The following is a 14,151-nucleotide window of genomic DNA, read 5'->3' as shown; positions in this document are numbered from 1 at the left end:
AAGAATAACTTACTATCTTGGGAGTGGGAATGGAGAAGGAGAAGGAGAAGGCAAGACTAAATTAATGACCTCTGGAACTCCCAGATGTGTGAGACTCAATTTTCTTTAATATTTGGAGAATAACAAATCCAGGTGAGCTGAAAATAACCAGCATGCGTCTCTTCTAAATGAGGTGTTCGACCCCCCTTACTCCCCAAAGATGCTGGCATTGCCACACATGCAGCTGGGGCTACTGACTAAACTACAATTAGAATCTAACTAAAACCTTATGAAGGGTGGTTCTTGTCAAAAGCAAGGTGGCCATGTCTAACTGGGCCTGTCTTCACGCATAATGAAGGAGAAAAGTAAAATCTCTTTATTTTTATCATCTTGATATGGTCAAAGGCTTTTTTTTCTTCCCATTTTCCAATTATGGTTAAATTGCACTTATTTTTTCTTTCATCTCCTTAGTATATGTCATGATCATTAGGTCTCCTCCCATGGATAAATCTGGCACATCAGACCACAATTTGCACTGTCAGCTCCTATGAGTGAAATCTATTGCGCTTGCCGAGCTGTCCCGCTTTTGCCTTTGTAGCAACTTTTAGACCACAATAACCATCATCAGTTTAAAGCAGGCAGATCCATTACATTTCCTCTGTTCCTACAGCCCCACATTAAGCTAATATTATCTATTTCCCAAGTGAAAAGAGTCCTTCCAGTCCTATCAATTATTAATTCCTTGCTTGCAGCTAATGTTTTCCTTGAATTATTTAAATGCATCTTCATTTATCAATAAACATAAAATGTTAAACAAAGAATACTGATGAAGGGCATTATTTAAGCCATAACATTTTATGAGATGATTTCAAGCGCCTTTTCTGATTTATTAACACAATATATTTTATAATTATTTTCCCATTTCTAAAAAAAAAAATATTCTGAGCATCATTTAGAGGTTTGGAGATTTTGTTGAGTGCTCTCTTCAACTTCTATTGTGGTTTGACAAGTTTATTTTAAAATATTCTTAGGTATATGTTTATATCTCTGTGCAGCTCTCTGTAAGCATGTATACACGCATATATATATATATATACATTTAAACACACATGCTGATACATACATGCACACAGGTGTGTGTCTATAAATGTATATTAGTATTTTTGTTTACTAATAGATGTGTTCATTAACTCTGATGTACTTTCTAAAAAGATAGAGGCCATTATTTAAAATTTTTACATACTGAAATTCAACAAAGCAAATTTATATGGGTTTTCAAACACACATACAAATTAACTAAGCACATAGGCAAAGAATAATACCTTTATTGGTTAGAAATATAACTTTATAAATGAGGCAAATAAGCAACAAAATTGTCCTAACATTTATTATTATTTTTCTCTTTAAGTCAGACATGCACAATAATCAATCTACTTTCTTATATTCTCTTTTGTTCCCCATTTTTCATCCCCAAAGACAAATGGCCTATTGAGAAGTCCAGCTTTAATGGGTACATTTTTATTCTTCTACCTTCTGAAACAGAATGAAACTGAGTATTCTGAAATAAATATTCCAGGTCTATTAAACTAGAAAAATTAAATCTTTGTATACACTTGTAAAAGAAACACTTTAAAGTAATAATAATCATCCAACCTATGCCACTTTTTTGGTCCCTGTTGCTGACATTTATTTTAGAACAATGGTGTCCTTTAGATGTCACGACATTGGTATAATTAGTAGATTAAATCACTTACATTTTCCAATTTAGAAAGCTCTGAGTTCTCTTCCGATCAAAACTATCCAAGAAAAATCTCCATAAGTTTTTGATAATGTGTTATGATAAAACACAGATGTATCTTAACAATAGTTACACATTTATTTTAAATATTCAACAATATACATTGAAATTTCCAAGATTGTTTAATTCAGGACACTTAAAGAGAAGTCAAATCATTCAGATATCATCCCAGGAATACAATTTTGAAGCAGGCAAAGATCTTGAAAGTCATGTGATCCAACCCCTTCTTCATAAAAATGAAGAAATAGCTGTAGAAAAATTATTGACTTGCCTGTGGTCATAAAGCTGGTAACACTTACTACTAAAGTTCACATGTACAAATGTTAAGTTTATTCTGTATCTGTTTAGGGAAAAGAAAACTGCACATATCACATGGCATGTATGGTTTATCAATATTTGCTTTAGGTTGAAATCCACCAATTTTAAGCCAATGGCAAGAGAATTATCTCTCAATATATTAAGGCTGTGATTGTATACATTGTACACATAATCCTTTTGCAAACAAAAATATAGTGAAATGGCAACAAATTACAGTGTTCCTTATGAACATCCGTAAATTTTTTAATTGTACAGCATAAGGTTCCATAAATTATTTAGTGACATAAACTCAGGATAAGCCCTAGGCAAAATGCAAACCAAGGGAAATGGTTCTTTTATGCCTTAGTGGCTTTCTTTTACACAGTGACTTATCTCTAAGGCCATAACTGATAATTGCTTACTCTCTTACCTTGAGTTTAAGGCATGTTGAATACCAGATATCAAGCATTCTTCTAGGCACTTTAAATAGAATGCTGCAATTAGTCCTAGCAACAACCATTCTATCAAGGTGTCATTGTTTCTGTTCTATAGATGGAGGAAACTCACATTGAAGTGATTTAGCCGATAGCAAAATCTCAAAGCCAATGTTTTTTCACTTTATCACAGGAAAGCCATGGAAAATCATTGAGGAGTTTTTTTTTTATTTGTCTTATTAAATATAACTGACATGCAAGATATCTCACATATTTAAAATGTACAATTTGATAAGTTTTTGCATCGTTACAGACTTATGATTACTATAGTCAAGTCACTGAGCTCTCCATTGCCTCCCAAGTAATCTATGGATTGATTTGGAGAGAATTGACATCTTAGCTATATGGACCTCCTATCCATGAACAAGGTATAGCTGTCCAATTATTTAGGTCATTAATTTCCCTCAGCTTACAGGTTTTTAGTCAGGTTTATCACTACATATTTTGTATTTTGATGCTATTATAAATGACATTCAAAAAAATTTCAATTCCAAATGCCAATAGATAGAAATACAATTGATTTTTTAATATTGAACCTTTAACCTCCAATTTGCTAAACTCAGAACTAGTTATATATTTTTTATGTCTGCATAAAGCATCATGGTATCTACAGATAAAGACAGTTTCACTTCTTTTAAATCTGGATGGCTTTTATTTCTTTCTTATTGCCTTATTTCAATGGCTAGAATCTTGAGTACAATGTTGAATAGAAATAGTAAGAGATTTTCTTGTCTTGTTCTTGATCTTGGGAGGAAAGCTTCACACCGTAAAGAACGATATTAATTTCAGGGTTTTTGTAGATGCCTTTTATCAAATTGAGGGAGATCCTTTCTGTTCCTAGGTTGCTAGAAGCTTTGAACATGATTAAATGTTGGATATTGTCAATTGCTTTTCTTACATTCATTAAGATGACCACATGATTTTTCATTCATTTTTCATTTGTCAATATGGTGAGTTACATAAGTTTTTCTTTTTTTAATGATAAAAGGGAAAAATGACAAACAATGGTGAAAATATTTTTCCAGTTTTCAGGAATGGAAACAATTGTGGGAGAAAAAGTAATGTATCAGGACATCTAGATAATGAGTCATTTAGTTTAAATTATTTTTTATTTTATTTTTTTTAACTTATGATCATTCCATTCTACATATATAACCAGTTATATAAGTTTCTGAGTGCTGTCACCCTTGCATTCCTGGAATAAATTCCACATGACACGATGTATTATCCCTTTTATATGTTGTTGAATTCAAATTACTAAAATTGTGTTTAGAATTTCTATGTAACTGAGGAATATTTGATATATAGTTTCCTTTACTTTAATTCCTCCTTCTGGTTTGGGCAATGAGTTGGGATGTATCTGTTCTCCTTCAATTTTCTGGAAGATTTGTGTAGAATCTTTAAACAATTGGTAAAATTCACCAATGAAGCATCTTGTTCAAAGATTTTCTTGTGAGAAAATTGTTAACAACAAATTCAATTTCTTAGAAGATCTACAGCTATTAAAATTGTATATTTCTTCTTGTGTGAGTTTCAGTAGCTTGCATTTTGCAAGGAATTTGTCCATTTCCACTATGTTGTCAAATTTATTGATATAGAATTGTTTATAGTACCTCCATATTAGCCTCTCATTCTTGATACTAATCATTTGTGTTTTAATTCATTTTTTTTTTCTTTTTTTTTTTTTTGCATGGGCAGGCACTGGAAATTGAACCTGGGTCTCCATCATGGCAGGTGAGAACTCTGCCTGCTGAGCCACTGTGACCCTTCACTCATTTTCTTCTGATCAGTCTAGCTAAACACATCAATTTTCGTGATCTCAAAGCAAGATTTTTTGGCTCTGTTGATATTTTCTATTGTGCCATCTATTTCACTGATTTTTTCTTTGATCTTTATCTTTTTTTTCTGCTTACTCTGGTTTAATTTGCTCTTCTTTTTCTAGTTCCTTAGAGTGGAAGCTGTAATGATTGACTGGGATATAGCATTTGGTGTTATAATTTTTCCCTTCAGTACTACTTTAATGACATCTCACAAATTTTGATAATGCTGTGCTTTCATTTTTCATTCAGTTCAAAATACCCTCCAATTTGAGGCAGTTCAAATACTACTGTGTTGGTCAAGGCATATGTAATTAGGGCTAGATTAGCATGGTGCAATGGAGAGGAGGGTGAGTAGAGGTTCAGTAGAGATTCTGACTTGCTGTGAGAGCCATGGGAGAAGAAGGAAACAAAGTTAATGAAAATTGAGGTATCTGGGTGGAAGGTAGTTTAGGTTAACATTTGAGTTGGATGCCAGCAGATATACAGAAATTTTATCCAACATCTATTTGAAAATTTGGAGCTAGAGTTTAGGAGAGATATCAGATAAAAAATTCTTGGTGTATAAATCCTCTACAAAAGGATGAAGTCAAGATATTGGATTAAGCATCTGATGACACAACATATATAACTAATAGCTTATCTGTATATGGAATATGTCAGGCATTGTTCTAAGTGCTTTACACATTAATTTAATAATAACACAAACTTATGAAGATAGTGTAATTATTATACATGGGAAAACAAACACACAAAGAGATAAGCTAATTAAGTAATGAAGCTAGGATTTAAACCCAAAGCAATCTGGATCCAGAACTCAAGCCTTAACTACTTTCACTCCCCATCCCACCCCTAAAAATGGTATTCTAGGGGAGGTACAAAACAAGTACATAAGCAGTTATGAAATAACTGATATAAGAGAGGTTAGTTAACTCTTGTACAGCTTTGTAATAATGAATGGCTAAATGACTGATAGGAACAAATGAATGAAATATTTTTCATGTTTGTCTGAATATGTAAGCTAACAGATTCTTGTGAAGGTTTAAAAACAGAAAGTTAGGTTAGCTGGAAAATCAAGAAGTTGTCTTTTGATGTTTCTGACTCTTAAATATAATGTTTAAAACTAATTTTAAAACTTAGGTTTTAAATGTTCTAAAGCAGAACTGTATGTATAGTCCTCTTATTAAATAATGTGGATTGAACATGAATTTTCTTAATTATTGAAGTAAACATATTTTCATAAATTTTCATATAATGTATTAAGATTTAATAACTTAGGTTTTGTTTTCACAATTGAGAGGGATCAGAAAGAATGAGCTCTATTAAACTTTTATTCCCTGTACTATTGCTTTTCTCTCACTCAAAGAGCCTAAGGCCTCTGAGTTTGCTAACCTCAGATCGGGCCATGTTTCAGGACCTAAAGCAGAAGTAGATTGTGTAAAACCTCTCCTGCTTTCTTTTTCTGACAGCTTCAGCTCATTAACTCTATAAGGAGATGAGTGTACTAGAGTGAGGGACAGAGTCAAGTCTCAGCTATATTTGGGAGGAATAGGAACTGTGAAAGTAGCAGCAGAGTGTGGGGATATTCTCCAAGACCAGGAATTCACAGGAGAGAAAGCAGAACCTAGGAGACGAATGGCCGGGTGCGGCATCTAGAGAGGGACTAGGCTTCCAGCCTCAGCAAAGATCACATGCTCAGTTCTGGCACAAGCAGCAGAACCATCTATCTTCAAGTGGAAAAATTCACAGTGGCCATGGCAGATGCCAAATCAGTGCCCTTACCCTGCTGCCATCTTCTGGGCAATCCATAAAGTTTCCAGGTTATTGGGTAACAATGGAGAGGGTGAGAGGCGTCCCAAAATGATGGGATTAATCTTGCTGTCAACTAAGTACAGTGGACGCCTAGGTTAGGATTAAATTTGATTAAAAAAAGATAATGAGTGAAATTTCTATTTTTTCACACCTGAATTTAAAGAGAAAAATATATACCTGTTACTTTAATTCTAGGAACACCTTCATTGACTCAAACTCTTAGCAAGTATGTTTAGAATTCCCATTATGTTCTAGACACTATGTAAAGTGCAGGGATTACATATATGTGTAAGAAGCTCTCCTTGCCATTGATAGCTTCAAAATTCAGTAATTAAAACTGCAGTTGGATGGAAAAAGCAATAGCCTAGATGTATGTGTGAAGCACTAAGACAGCAAAGAAATGGAGCAATTTCATGGAATAAATTATATTAAATTTGGATACCAAAAGCCAAATAGGCAGATCATCCAGAAGAGTGGGGTCGAGGGGCCACATGTGTTTCAGAAAGAAGAACCATCTCTTTCAAGAGAATACAAGTATGGAAAATCAGTAGTTTTGAGAAACACGAATCAGCACTGTGTCATGGAAAGATCTGTGAGGCAGACAGACTTCAGGTTGAATGCTTACTCTATTCCTTAGCAAGTCTGGGATTGAACATCTCTGAGGCAAGGTTTATTGTTGATGATGGCATTTTGTTTTTAAAATAGAGAAAATTGTAGGCTCCCTATAGAGTTCTTTTGGGCATGAAAGGACATAACATACATAAAACTTCCTTGCCTTCCCAGAGCATTCTCAGTACAAAAGCATTCTGTTTTAACTCTGTGCGTGATCAGAGGAGAGAGAATGTGTTTCGAATGGCATGGAATGAGCATGGTAGCTTGTTTGGGGGACAGACTGGAAAAGACCTTGAGTACTAGCCTAAAGACTTCAAACTTAATCCTATAAGAAGTAAAGAGTCACTTAAGTTTCTCAAGTAAGGGAATTTTGTGATTAAACACATATTTTAGAGTGGAGTGTCTGGAAGAGAGGGAGGAGAGCCTGGAAGCCTGGGAGCTAATTCAGGACCTGATTCACATGCTGAACAAATGATAATATGGGCCTAACCTGAGATAGAGGCCTCCGAGGTGGTAAGGGAGGGAAACATTCCAGAGATAATTTGTGGAGGTAGCAATGAGAGTGTTAGGTGACTGACCAAATGTGGGAAGTGAGAGAAAGAAAGTCATCACCTATGACCGCATGATTTTTGTTAATATACTTGACTCAGACAGGGAAAAGATGAGAAATAAGTTTGAAGAAAATCACCAGTTTTCTTCTAATTTTAGATATGTTGAGTCTGAGGAGCCTGAAGGGCATCCATGAAAAACTACCTTCTGGGATCTTATATGTGTATATGATTGGAAATTAGGAGTGCTCTGATCCAAAGGAGGAAAGTGTTTTAGTCCTCTCCTTACTCCAAGGTATATCAAAATCTCAGGTATGGAAAAGGGAGAGGCATGACATTTAGTTCCACAACTTTCTAAGAGCTCCCTTTACATATTGTTCATTTCTAATCACAAGACTTGGAGCTAATTGTCATTTTTCAGTTTTATATATGGATAAATCATGGGTTATGCCAGTAAGATATATCCACAAACTTTCTCTCCCAAACATATGCAAACAAAATCAAACCAATAATCATATTTTGGAGGGAAAAGATAAAATTAATGACAATATAATCTTAGACTGGATGGCAGAGAATTGGCTGAATTATAGAAGGGCAAGAGAACATTGTAAAACAGCCAAAAAATTGGACGTGCTCTAGACCAAAAAAAGGGGGTGTCTACTGATGAGCCTAGTATGAACAAAGAGCACTTAAAGGTAAGTAGCCTAGGTTAAAATACACTGCGTTGACATCCTTGTTTATTCATTCAATTATGCGTTCATTTAAGATTTTTTGAGTTCACTAATATGTAGCAGGTATTCGGCTAAGGCTAAGGCTACAGAAATGAGTAAAAAATACTGCCAAGAGTTGAGCAGCTCATAGGTTAGTAGGAGAGAAAGGTAAAATGGTCATTGGAACTGTGCAGCCAGTATCCCAATCAATACATGCTCAGAAATTTCTGAGAGCACAGAAACGAATGAAGCGAAGGCAGCAATAGGGAGGGCGTCCCAGAGAAAGTGATGGTTGAGTTGAACTTTAAAACAGGAAGAGGAAGCAAGTGTGAGGATGGGGAGGAAGGAGGTTTGAGGCAGGGATGGCATGAACAAGGTAAGGAGATGAGAAACAGTGGGTTCATGTGCAGAAGTCTCGACTCTTTGGTTTGGCACGAGGGGCGAGAGATGAGTAGGGAGCATGAGTGGGGGTCAGGGCGCGATGGTCCTTGTTGGCTTCCGTCGGCTCACACGCCTGCTTGTTTACCCAGCTGCTGGGTTATTCTAGCAAGCCAGTGGCCTGAACTAGGACTGAGGAATCAGGAATGGACACTGACATCCTTTTCCTCAAGTGCTGAGGCACTGGATCTGATGAATTGAATTTTCCTTTCTCTCAAAGCCTTCACTACTGGGTGGCCATTACACATTTGAGGAGGTTGGATTAAGGTCAATCCAGAAAGGTTCTCAAATGGAACATCAGAAGTCAGGTTTTGTGCTTCCCCTTGTTCCTCCCCCTCAAATTCCTTTCAAGAAATGACAGGCAACATTAGAGATTAGATTCTATTCCCAGAAACCTGCCTCCACCATCACTCCTGCCCCAGCAGTCTCAGCAATACATATTTCCCGGAACCACATTTCCCCATCAGAAGTGCTGGCTGTCTCTCAGACAACTGCTGGACTAACCAGGAAAATTTCCAGCGTGCCCTCAATATAAATCTCTAATTCCATATTAAAGCACAGGGCACATAAGATGTTCCCTTCCTCCTTTAAAATCTTTTAAAAGCAGTTATCAGGTTAACTAAGTTAGAAAATAAAATCTATAATATGTTTATATTCTAGAGTGAAATTCCTATTGAGGAAGCTTACATTATAGTCACATTAATATCACATTATCTCCTCATGATTAATACTAGTGCAATGAATGAATTAATAATGATTGGCTACTTCACTAAGGTTTTCCCTCCCCCACTTTGACATGATGAGGATCCAGGACATTGATTATTATAAATATAATGGATTGGTTCATCATTTATGGGAAAAGAGCTTCTCTTCCCATAAACTTTATTCTTTTTTTTCTCCCCCCTTCAGAAGATGTATTATATTTGGCAGCAACTCAAAACCATCTACAGATCATTCACTGCAGCCACCAATTACAATTATGGATGGTGATTTGAATACTAGCCTTGAGTGAATGAATATGTCTCACACAAGCGAATTGTCATATAGATGCTGCACCAAGAAGGGATGATCTTTTCCTCTCTCCAGCCTCCCCCTGAATGACAACATGGTTGTCTTCTAAATAAGATGATCTGTTCACTTAATGTTAGGGGAAATATGTTCTACTATCACTTATTGTAAACATCAAAACTCATTTAGGAGGGGATATTTTTATACAGTTAATCTTATGGCTACTCATCTTTCAGTAGGTGTGCATTTGCTGAATTAACTCTCCAATTTCTTCCTTTTGGTTTCTTCTTTGACTTTATAGTCAACATCCCCGTTGAGAAGAGTTGTATTTTCATCCTATTAATTGACACACTTTACTCAACTACCGTCCTTCACAATTGCCTTTACAATTGCAGGTCAAAGGATCTGCTCTTTGATAGGCTGATATTGGCTGGAAACCTTTTCCTTTATGTCGTGTGATCTTGCTGCAACAACTCAGCACGGTTATTCTGTTTAATTGCATTTTTTTATGGATTGATGCATTTCCTGCCATAGATGTTTTATCCATGCGCATTAAAATGAGTCTAGCATTAACCTCAAAAATACTATACCTACACTGGGCATTAAGAAGATGGTGTCTGTTTATTACTACACTTCACATCGTGTTGTTGGATTTTAAGTGTCTTCCAGTCTACTAATGAGCACTTGTGGTTTCATAATGAAATGGCTAATATTTCTTCTTTAGAAGTTGTGCTAAATGGGCTAAAAAGTGGCATGCTTATACGTGAAATAGTGACAATTCAATGCAAACACATACTAGTTCATGTCAACAGGCATCTGTGGAGGGCCTACTATGTGCTGGGCTCTGTCCTGTTCTTGAGGGAAGAGAGACATGTGAACAAATTATTTCAATATAATATGATATATAGGATAATAAATACTTTTATAGAGCCAAAGTATCTTCAATAGCAAAGAACCTGCAGAGAAGGTGATAACTGGGGAAAGCTTACGACAGGAGGAGACCCATGATGAATTCTCATTTTCTTTCTGCTCTGAAATAAATATCAGCAGATAGAAATTATTCTAGCATTAAGTTCCAGTTGACTTTGAAATTCTCTATTTATTCAGAGTTTTGTGCTTTGGGTATCGGCTTTAGGCCTTAATGATTTATTAAAGTACTTCTAGTTAATACACAACTCCGCAAAAAAAAAAATTCATGTGATATACATCTTTGGTGTATAACATCATAAATCCATCCAATAACTACCTGTAAGCTATCTGTAATCCTAAACATGAGAAATCAAAATAATAATTGACAGGATAAAGTACTGTGAAAAGCAGCCTATATATGTTGAGTATTTCTAAGTTAAAAATGCCTTTGTAATGAGAATTGAGACAGATCACCTCTTCCCTGGGATTTTTGTGATTCGGAGATGACCTGCCCACTAAAGATTAAAGCAGAGCATGAAAATTTGCTTTGAAGAACAAGCTTATGATCAAGTTAAGGGAGAGAGTTTGCTTGTAATTACATGGTATGCTACAGGAGAATTACTACTTATGTCATCTGGCTTTTATAACCCAGAGTTGGATGCATGATCCTGATTTTTGTTTATAAACTATTTTTAGATTCACCAATATATAATGATATATTGTTTCACAAAACGTTTTTAAAGAGCTGATGGAAAAATTTATTCTACAGCGCTTGGAACATGCAAGGCATGATGGTTGTGTATGCCATTTTTCAATGTAAAAATATCTCTCATATTAATAAGAATATGCATGTTTCTCTGGCAGAAATAGTGGAGGTAAACAGAATAATGTTGTCCATGACTATCACTACTGTGATAAAGGAAGACTTTTTCTTTTCTGATATAGAGCTGAACGTTATTAAGACTGAAAAAAGTAAGAAAGAGAGAAAGAGAAAGAAAGAAATATTCAAGGCCAAGCATCTAGACAGGTTTGCTGTCGTTGATGTTGTTTGACCTGTCTGTTTAATATTTATTTGTATCTGAAGGAAAAAATGCAGCTGATATATCTCTGCTCTAAAATTTCTAGTGATACGATATTCCTCAAATTTACCACCCCCATTCGACATTCTTAGTTTATAGTCCCCTTATTTTTCCTATGGTTCTCTACCTCTTCTTTCCTTATAACTGTATCTCTTACTCTCTTATCAGAATAATCCTCCTAATAAGCCTAGATGTAATTATATAATTCCCTGCCTCAAAAACCTTCAATGACTCCCTGTTGCTCACCAAATTAAATGCAGGCTCCTCTCCCAGACCTCCTGAATCTTTTGCACTATAACCCAACCAGACTCACTTCTCACTATTCTAACATGTAGCCCTTTCCATAGTAGATGATTCGCTTTTTTTTTTTTTTTTGTCTTCACTGAATCCACCCCATAGTCCTGTGCTGAGTTTTGTGCTCATGCCGTTGTCTCCATGTGGAATGTTCTGCCCATTTCCCCATGTACTTCTTATTGAAGTTCCACCCATTTTCAAGCCTATTCTCATGTGCTCTTTGTTCCATGAGAACTTTCTTGATCAAATGGGATTTTCCTCCCATTTCTACTCCCAGGATATATAGTACTTTTCCCAGAAACTTTATTTTCATGCATACATTGGCATTGATTTTGTGTTTACTGCAAGTGAGGTAATATGCTAAGCAATGAAGAATTAGAACTAAATCACAGTTTTGACTCCAGTTGTTTCCGGTTCCCTGGAAGGGGTGCATAAGCACACAGGTGTTCTCAATATCAGGCCCTGGTAAGTCCAGAGTCATGGGGGAGAAATCAGGAAAGAAGGAAGGAAACCAAACCCTCAGACTAGATGGTTTGGAAAAGGCTTCTTGAAGCAAATGACATGCGTGGGTACATACAGTGTCTAAATAAATTAGCCAGGTCAGAAGGAAAAGGGCCTTTTAGGACCAGTTAGTGCAGTGGCCACTGAGATGGATTGGCTGTATGCTGTAGCAGGGTTACGCAGCTCACTGTAAGAACTGATAGTTACATAAATATTCAGAAGCTTTAAGAGCCAATTGTTAACTGGTTGATATCTTGGAATCAGCCATGCTGGGTATATTTACACCATGGAAATTGGCAAGTACTATAAATCAGGGTTTGCTGTTTGTTTTCAGAGACTGTGAGAGGACATGGCAGGTTCAGAGAATTGCAAGTAGTTTAACATTCTACTAGAGTTAGTGATTTATATGCTAGAATTAACCCTTCAACTGGATTGTGACCCTCCTAAAGGAGGGATGGTTTCTTACTCCTCTTGACTCTCCCTGGCTGTGCCTCCAACAAAACATAATAGATGTTCAACTCAGACCCAACGTTCTGGCAAATGGTGGAATGTAGGCAGTTATCTGCTTGGAAGAGGCTAGAGATTTATCTTAAAGCAATATTTACACAATAGGCTTAGTTTTTAAGTACATAGATTTAGCAAAATTGTCTAAAGATTTTTTTTAACAATTTACCTAAGACTTGAAAAAGATCAGTTTACTCAAATTAAGAAATATTGCACCATTGAGAAATCTTTATAATTTCAAAGAAAAGAGGTCACTTATATTTGGCTCAAGTTCTGTGTTCATTCCATTGTACTCATTCCTCTTCCAGCCACTGGCTTGGTTGACCAACTCCAGAGACCTAGTGGTAATGTTTGGGGAATGGGTGAATAAACTTAAAAATAACAATCAAGGTTTATTGGTCTTTTCTCTGTGCCAGATACTGTTCTAAATCTTGGCAAAATTATCCAATTTAATGCTCACAAGAACATCATAATCCTCCTTTTGTATATAAAGAAACTGATATAAGAAAGGTTAGTTAACTCTTGTACAGCTTTGTAGTAATGAATGGCTAAATGACTGATAGGAACAAATGAATGAAATATTTTTCATATTTGTCTGAATATGTAAGCTAACAGATTCTTGTGAAGGTTTAAAAACAGAAAGTTAGGTTAGCTGGAAAATCAAGAAGTTGTCTTTTGATGTTTCTGTCTGACTCTTAAATATAATGTTTAAAACTAATTCTAAAACAGGTTTTAAATGTTCTAAAGCAGAACTGTATGTATAGTCCTCTTATTAAATAATGTGGATTGAACATGAATTTGCTTAATTATTGAAATAAATATTTTTTCTTTTGTAGCAGCACCCATGGGTCACCATCTGTACCAGTGCACATACAGGAGATTTAGGTGAATCTATAATAAACTAAGAAAATATGCTAGCTGTTTCGATATGTTTGTTCTGTCATTATTTGCCTTTTTTTTTCTCTTGGATTTTGAGCAGAGTAAAAGATACCAGGTGTTCTAGTTTGCTAGCTGCTGGGATGCAATATACCAGAAACAGAATGGCTTTTAACAAGGGGAATTTAATGAGTTGCTAGTTTGCAGTTCAAAGGTAGAGAAAATGTCCCAATTACAACAAGTCTATAGAAATGTCCAATCTAAGGCATCCATCCAGGGAAAGATACCCCGGTTCAAGAAGGCTGATGAAGTTCAGGGTTTCTCTCTCAAGTGGAAGGGCACATGGTGAACACAGTCAGGGCTTCTCTCTCATCTGGAAGGGCACGTGGCAAACACAGCGTCATCTGTTAGCTTTCTCTCCTGGCTCCCAGTTTCATGAAGCTCCCCGGGAGGCGTTTTCCTTCTTCATCTCCAA

This window comes from Tamandua tetradactyla, chromosome 14 (assembly GCF_023851605.1).
Source record: "Tamandua tetradactyla isolate mTamTet1 chromosome 14, mTamTet1.pri, whole genome shotgun sequence".
In the NCBI taxonomy this organism is placed as follows: domain Eukaryota; kingdom Metazoa; phylum Chordata; class Mammalia; order Pilosa; family Myrmecophagidae; genus Tamandua; species Tamandua tetradactyla.
This window is presented reverse-complemented; position numbering follows the sequence as displayed.